Source organism: Choloepus didactylus, chromosome 6 (genome assembly GCF_015220235.1).
Source record: "Choloepus didactylus isolate mChoDid1 chromosome 6, mChoDid1.pri, whole genome shotgun sequence".
In the NCBI taxonomy this organism is placed as follows: Eukaryota; Metazoa; Chordata; class Mammalia; order Pilosa; family Megalonychidae; genus Choloepus; species Choloepus didactylus.
Genome location: NC_051312.1, coordinates 96724557 through 96732326, shown reverse-complemented (window position 1 = coordinate 96732326; position 7770 = coordinate 96724557). Strand labels below are relative to the sequence as shown.

At 34.8% G+C, this 7770-nt stretch overlaps 1 non-coding gene across 1 annotated transcript; it reads right to left on the bottom strand.

The window, feature by feature from the left end:
* Positions 1-3926: 3926 nt before the first annotated feature.
* On the bottom strand, positions 3927-4033 carry LOC119538981. Its single transcript, XR_005217757.1, has one exon. It is a non-coding gene; the product is annotated as a U6 spliceosomal RNA (small nuclear RNA).
* Positions 4034-7770: the final 3737 nt, after the last annotated feature.

The following is a 7770-nucleotide window of genomic DNA, read 5'->3' as shown; positions in this document are numbered from 1 at the left end:
TATTTGTTTTTAATATTTTTTTGCAATTATAAATGACATCTTCTCAGATCAGTTTTCATAAAGAAAATTAAAAATATGCTGAGGTTTTTTTATTTTTTTTTATAATTGAGTCATTTGGAGAATGGAACTTTAGCTGGAATGCTTGCCTAAAATTGGTTACATTATTTGCAGCAAATTCAAGCCTTATTAGCTTAGTTGTTCAATCATATTCAATTGTACTAAACTTTTGAATAAAGCCTTGTGTCATTGTTGCCCTCTTCTAAAGCTGACATAGTTTTTTAACATCCACTCTTTCTTTATTGTTTTCACCACAGTTATTGATTTTAGACCATTTATTGCATTTCCAATAAGATTTAAGTATCTACCATAAGCTCTGTGATAAGAAAATGCATCATTTCTTTCCATAGAAATGTCTTGTGCATGTTCTCCTGGTTTAGTATAAGTGCTGGGTAAGATGTCAGAAGGACATTTGGTGCTCTGTGGTTGAAATATACACCCACAAAGCAGAACAAATGCAAAATGTTGCCCTCTGTAGGAAAATGTTCAGTATGCAAATCAATCCTTGACAGGTGTATCAAAATATTACAACTACATCAGTATAAGATGGTTTGAGGAGCTAAAAAAAATCAGATCTGTGAAGAAGAAATGATATCTTTCTCAAATTTGAATCAAAAAGAACAATATCAAAGGAAACTTGAATAGTTTTAAAAGATAAAGTATCTACATTGAAAAATACTAAGCTAAAAAAAGAGTAACAACCTATATGGTAAAAATATTTTCACCAAATATGATTGATGAATGGATAAATTCTATTATTTTTAAGCAGTTTATATATAGCATGAAGATGCCAGCAGATAAAAAGGAAAATAATATTGGAGATACTTCACACAGGAGAAAAGTAGAAATTATAAATATGTATGAGACAAAATGTTAATATTCCCTAGCCATTTAGAGTTTAAATATACATCTAAAAATATTTACATCCAATGTTGCTGAAGTGGTTAGGGAATTATACAATCATTTAGGACTGGTAGCTTTATAAACTTGTATAAACCTATTGTAACTCAATATAGCCAAAAGCTGCAAAAGCCCATTGTTTCTACCCATGACCTACTAATTTAATTCCTAGATATTTGGTTAGAGAAAATACTTCAAGAGCTTGATCTGAGAAGATGTCATTTATAATTGCAAAAAAAAATATTAAAAACAAATATACATCCACAGGAAAATAAATCTCCCTAATAAAAATATATAACAAAGTGATGAAGGTGTTAAAGATGACACATATCACACTAGGGTGAGTAGTTCTTCCCAAAGATATCCACATTCTAATTAATGGAATCTACGTAGCCAAAGGACTTTGCATATATAATTGAGGTCCTGGACTTTAAGATAAGGAGTACATGTTGGATTATTACTGGGGGGCTCAGTCTAACCACATGAATCTTTAAAACCAGAGAAACCTTTCTCCAGCTGGATTGAGAGAGATTTGGCAGAAGGAGAACTCAGAGCAATTCCAAGTTTGAGAAGGATTTCACAGGGAGCTGCTGGTTCTAAGATGTAGCAGGCCCAGAGAGGAGTTCTAGGAGCTAAGGATGACTCCTAGATGACAGCCAGTTAGGACATAGGTAACATGTCCACAACCACAAGGTATTGAATTTGACCAACAACCTAAATAAGCATGGAAGCAAATTCTTCCAAAGTCTCCAATAAGGACATCTGGATTTGATCCTGTGGAACCTAGAGCAGAGGAACCAAGCCCATCTCGGCTTGTGACCTACAGCAGTATGAGATGATAAGTCAGTGTTGTTTTGAACTGTTAAATTTGTGTTAATTTGTTATGGTATGGAAAAAATAGAAAACTAATATACATATGATGATTATGTACACAATGTAAAGTACCCATGCCAAAATACTTAATGAAAGGGCACAATACCAACACACACATACAACCCAAACAATACACAAAATTATACATACACCATTCTTTTGATCTCTACATTTTTATTGTGGTAACATATGTACAACTCAGAATTTCCCATTTTAACCGATTTCAAGGATCCAATTAAATTATATTAATTACATTCAAAATATTGTGCTACCATCACCACCATCCATTACCCCAACTTTTCCATCCCTTCAAATGGAAACTCTGCACACATTAAACAATAACTTCCCCTACCTCTCCCCTTATTCTCACCTCAGCCCCAGCTAATTTATAATTTTGCATCGTCTCTATTTAATTTGCTTATTCTGGGGATTTCAGGTAAGCAGGACCATGCCATGTTTTTCTTTTTGTGTCTGGATTATTTCACTCAGCATAGTCTTCAGGGTTCATCCATGTTGTAGCATGCATCAGAATATCATTCTTTTTTACTTGATGAGTAATATTCCATTATACATATATACCATGTTTTGTTTATCCATTCATCTGTTAATGGATACTTGAACTGCTTCCATCTTTTGGCTATTGTGGATAATGCTATTATAAACATTGGTGTTCAAATACCTATTCAAGTCCTTACTTTCAGTCCTTTGGGGTAGATATGAAGTAGTATGATTGTTGGATCATATGGTAATTCTATTTTGAATTTTCTGAGGAACCACCAAACTGAATTCCACAGTGGCTACACCATTTCACAATGCTGCCAAAAATATTTAGTGATTCTAATATCTCTTCATCCTTGTCAACACTTGTTAATTTCTGTTTTTCTTTTTCTTTCTTTCTTTCTTTCTTTCTTTCTTTCTTTCTTTCTAATAATAGCCATCCAAGTGGGTGTGAAATGGTTTCTTGTGGTTTTGATTTGCATTTTCCTGATGACTAGAAATGTTGATCATCTTTTCATGTGCTTAATCGCCATCTGTATATCTTCTTTGGAGAAATGTCTATTCAATCCTTTGCCCAATTTTTAAATTGGTTTAATTGACTTTTTGTTGTTGAGTTGTAACAGTTGTTTATATATTCTGGATATTAAAACCTTATCAGATATATGGCTAGCAATTGCTTTCTTCCATTCTATAGGTTGTCTTTTCACTTTCTTGATAGTGTCTGTAAATGAACAAAAGTTTTCAATTTTGTTGAAGTTGAATTTATTATTTTTCTTTTGTTGCTTATGCTTTTGGTATCATATCTAAGACATTTTCACCAAATCTAAGTTCCCCCCTATGTTTTCTTCTAAGAGTTTTATGGTTTTGGCTCTTACGTTTAGATTCTTGATCCATTTAGAGTTAATTTTTGCATATGGTGTGAGATAGGGGTCCACCTTCATTCTTTTGCAAGCAGATATCCAGTATTCCTAGCATCATTTGACAAAGAGATCATTCTTTCCCCAGTTAATGTACTGGGCACCCTTGTCAAAAATCAGTTGACCATAGATTTGTAGATTTATTTCTGAACTCCATTAATCTTTGTGTCTATATTTATGCCACTTCCACACTGTTTCAATTATTGTGGCTTTATAGTAACTTTGTAATCCAGAAGTGTTAGACCTCCAACTTTGTTCTTCTTTTGTAATATTGATTTGTCTATTCAGGGCCCCTTTGATTCCTAATGAATTTGAGGACTGGCTTTTCCATTTCTTGAAAAAGGCTGCTGGGATTTTTATAGGTATTGTGTTGAATTTGTGGATTGCTTTGGGTGGTATTGGCATCTTGATAGTATTAAGTCTCCTTTCCATGAACATAGGATATCTTGCCATTTATTTAGGTCCTCTTTAATTTCTTTCAGTGGTGTTTTATATTTTTCAGTGTATAAGTGCTTCACCTCCTTGTTAAATTTATTCCTAGGTATTTCATTCTTTTAAGAGCTAGTGTGAATGGAATTATCTTTTAAATTTCCATTTCAGAATATTCTTTGCTGGTGTATAGAATCAAGACTGATATTTGCATGTTAAATCTTATAGCCTGCAACTTTGCTGAATTCATTTAAAATTATGGAATGCTTCATGAATTTGCTTTTCATCTTTATATAGGGACCATGCTACTCTTCTCTGTATCATTCCAATTTTAGTATATGTGCTGCCAAAGCAAGCACACACATGCCATTATTTAACTAAGTAAAATGTAGAGAAGCAACTATGCAAAGAGTAAAATTTGTTTAGCTGGTAGAATTAGGGCTTTAATAATTATTATTTTAATTATTATTTAGTATTGTTCCATTGTCCTTTCATTAGAAATGTAAATAGTAGTACAAAATGCAGATAATAAAAACATGAAAAGAAGGGTTATTCCTAAACAAGTGACTTTCATTGAGAAGGTGTGAGATTCATTTTCCCTTACAGAAGTGTGAGGCAGCTGCATATAGGTATGGTTAAACTGACTTTTTTGCTACATGCTTTCTATTTGCCCACCTTCCCACAGCTGACTGCCACATGATTTGTGATATAGACTTTTTCTGTTCCAGATTTATGACTAATCCTCCAGACTGTCAACAAATATTCATCACTAGTTTATCCTGGAGACTAATTGTTTTCTGATCAAGAGCCTCAGCCTTAGAGTTCAGACACTTAATGCACTCCTTGAGATGTAGATGTACCCTTCCCTGTAGCCAGTTCAAGAAACAGTTTCTCTGTCTTTGTGCTTTGTGTATGTGTATGTGTCTCTACACCTTTGTTCTTATATCTGTATTTCCATATTTTCCCTGGATAGGTACCTAAGTGGGCAAACAAGGGTGCTGACCAGTCATAAATGTGAGGAATTGTAGCCAGAGGTCCTCTGCTATCACAGGTGTATGAATTGAGATTCTCCAAGGTAGAGAAAGACAATGATACTTTAAATCCGAAGTCCTTGAAAGGGTCATGCATTGAAGTCAAGAGAATTAAAATCCCAGGATAAATAAATAGAAGAGGATGGAGAAATTAAATGCAGAAGCAGATACAAAACAAGCTAGGTAGGTCCAAGATGGTACCCACAAACACTAGGTTTGGAATCTTGTATTAATGGGCTTACAGACACTGCTTAGGGTTCAGCTACATGTCAAGGTAGGCATCTGTCCTGATAATCTGCGGAGCCCTCTAGCTTCTGCAGTCCTATGGCCACATTTTGTTTTCATCTGAAATCAGAGGTTTTCAAGTTTCATTCTTCATTGTTGGTCCCATGGGCAAACATGGGTTGGTACCTATTGAAATCTCCCATTTATGGAATGTCTTCCTGTGACCTGGCTGGCTGAAAACGAATGCCAGAAAATTGTACTTAAATCAAATCCAACAAAAGACAGTAGGAATGCTCGAGTAGTCGTCACCATGCTGCCAGACACTCTCTGATCTGTGGTTGTGTTATGTATTTTCAACTCCCTTTCATTTTTACCATTGCAACATGCAGCTCTCATCTTTTTCTCCCTTTCTGAATCTGTCACAGTTTAAAAGTAAATGCCTCAGAAATTAGGACAGGAACAGATATTAAAAAAAATCTGAAGAAACTTCCTTGGGGGACAGAGAGAGGAACCCATCTTCCCTGCAGGTGTGTGGGGTTGGAGAGGGCTGTCAGGAGAAAATGGAGTGAACAAAGGCTGCCTGGGGGCGTTCATGTGTCCCTTTATGCTCAGCTAATGAATCAGAACTTGGCAGCAGCTTTTGATTCTATGGCTTTGTAACAGACAGAAAGTGTCCAACTTCTCTGTATTTGAACATTTTGAGAAAATAGAATAAAACAGAAACTTCTGGAATTATAAAGAATTATAGCTCCTGCTACTTCCTTAGACCATACTTGGTCTGCATGATACAACCAATTACTGGCTAGTATATCTTATTGTACTTCTGCCCCCTCCAATTTAGTTCCACATAGTATCCAAATATAATCTATTAAAATGTAAATTGGGTGATACCAATCCCCTAAAATATTCCAACTGCATTTAGAAACAAATTAAAATTTTTAAACATGACCTGCAAAACCCTGTATGACATGGCCCGAGCTAATGCTCAGCTCTCATCTCCTGGTATTCCTATTTTGCTCACTGAATCCAAGCAGTTACCTCTAAATCACCCCATATCTCTCAGAGCTCTCTGTAATATTATACTTAAAATTATCACTTTCCTATTTGAATTTATTTGTCTATTTAGTTATATACGTTTGTATACACATATATATTATTTGTTTGCTGATTTATTGCTAATTTTTGTCACCCTTTCCCACTCATGAATTGCTGATTAAGCTCTCTGAGAGTAAGCAATTCTATCCCAAGCACCTAGCACAATGCCTAGAACATAGATGATGCTCAATAAATATTTGTTGAAGAAGGAATAGACTTACAGAATGCAGGAAAGCCTTGGAGATTACTCAGGTGCAGTAAAATAAGCATGAACTATGGAGTATAAAGTCCTGGATTGTAATATCAGCTTCACTTCAGCTATATATCATGTCATTGAGTTGAGCCTCCTTTTCCACCTATGTAAAATGAAGACAGCATTCTTATACTCAAAGTAAATACAGCTTAATAATTAAAGTGAATCCACTGCAACTAATACTGAATAATTAAAATATATATTTATGTATGTAATTTTGTGTGGGTGGGAAATATGAATCAGCAGTTTAGATATATTTATTTAGTGGTTTAGATATACAAATAAATTTCTAAGTGTCTGCATATAAGGTTATTTTTACAACCTTATTTTCCACGGATATAGTTATTTTAAAAAACACATCTATCTTGTTAGGCTGTGTCTAGTTCAAAACACACATGACAAATGCTTGTTTTTTAAGATCCATTTAATGTCCATTTGAATAGTTACATAATTGTATTGATCCATTTAGGTTATGAAGCATCCTAAGACTATGAAAATATGGTTTAAGACTACAGGAGCCAAATGGCCTCAGAAGGAGTGAATCTATGACTGTGAACAAGTGTCACAGTAAAAACACTAGGTAGTGCCAGTAATTGCTCGGTGACTCAGACTCTTCATGTTAATATCATAGAGTAATAAGTGAGTTTCTAGTTTACAAGCAGTTTGGCTAGTAGCTGTTCTTTCCTGAACATAGAAATGAATATTTTGGATTTTGCAAAGATCATCCAGAAGCCCTCTGGGCTCTGTTTTCCACTGGGGAAAATGGTACTTCAGAGAACAAACAGAACAGAATCTCTGAGCCTAAGATTCTTTGGGTGTAAAAGGGGAATAATAATACCTGTCTTATCTCCCTGTTGTGTAGATAAAATGTGATAATATATGAGAAAGCATACTGAAACTATTTTTTTTTTCCAACAAGAACTGTAAGAAACTGAGACACCATAATTGCTGATTTGAAACCCTTATCACCAGAACTAGAATTGATGGGATGTTGTATTGCCATGCACATCACAATTATATGCTACTCAACTTTGGAGTCCGAATAGGTTCAGAGCTTCAACTACAAGAAGGATGTCAATAAAGTGGTACCCATGGATGGCTGGAAAAAGAGTAACAGTATACTTCCATAAAGAAAAAGTTGTTCATGAGCTCATGTGAAAAATCTACTAAGAACTCTCAGAAACACAGGGGTTCTAAAAATACTGGGTTTCTGCATGGATATGTGGGAAAAGAGCCAGTGGGATTTTGATTTTTATTGTTAATAATAATCCTTTTGTATCTTTCATTCTGTTACTGTTGTTTTCCCCAGTATCCCTTCTCCCATTACTACAGCTGTTTGACTCAGCTTTGAGTATTAAGCGAGTTGCGAGCTCCTTTCTTATACTCTTACACTTCTCTCCCAACCAGTGATAGAAGAAAAGCCTCTTAAAGCTAATATCACATCGCCATTAATGAAGAAATGCCCACTTGACTCCTAAGAGCACAAATTCCC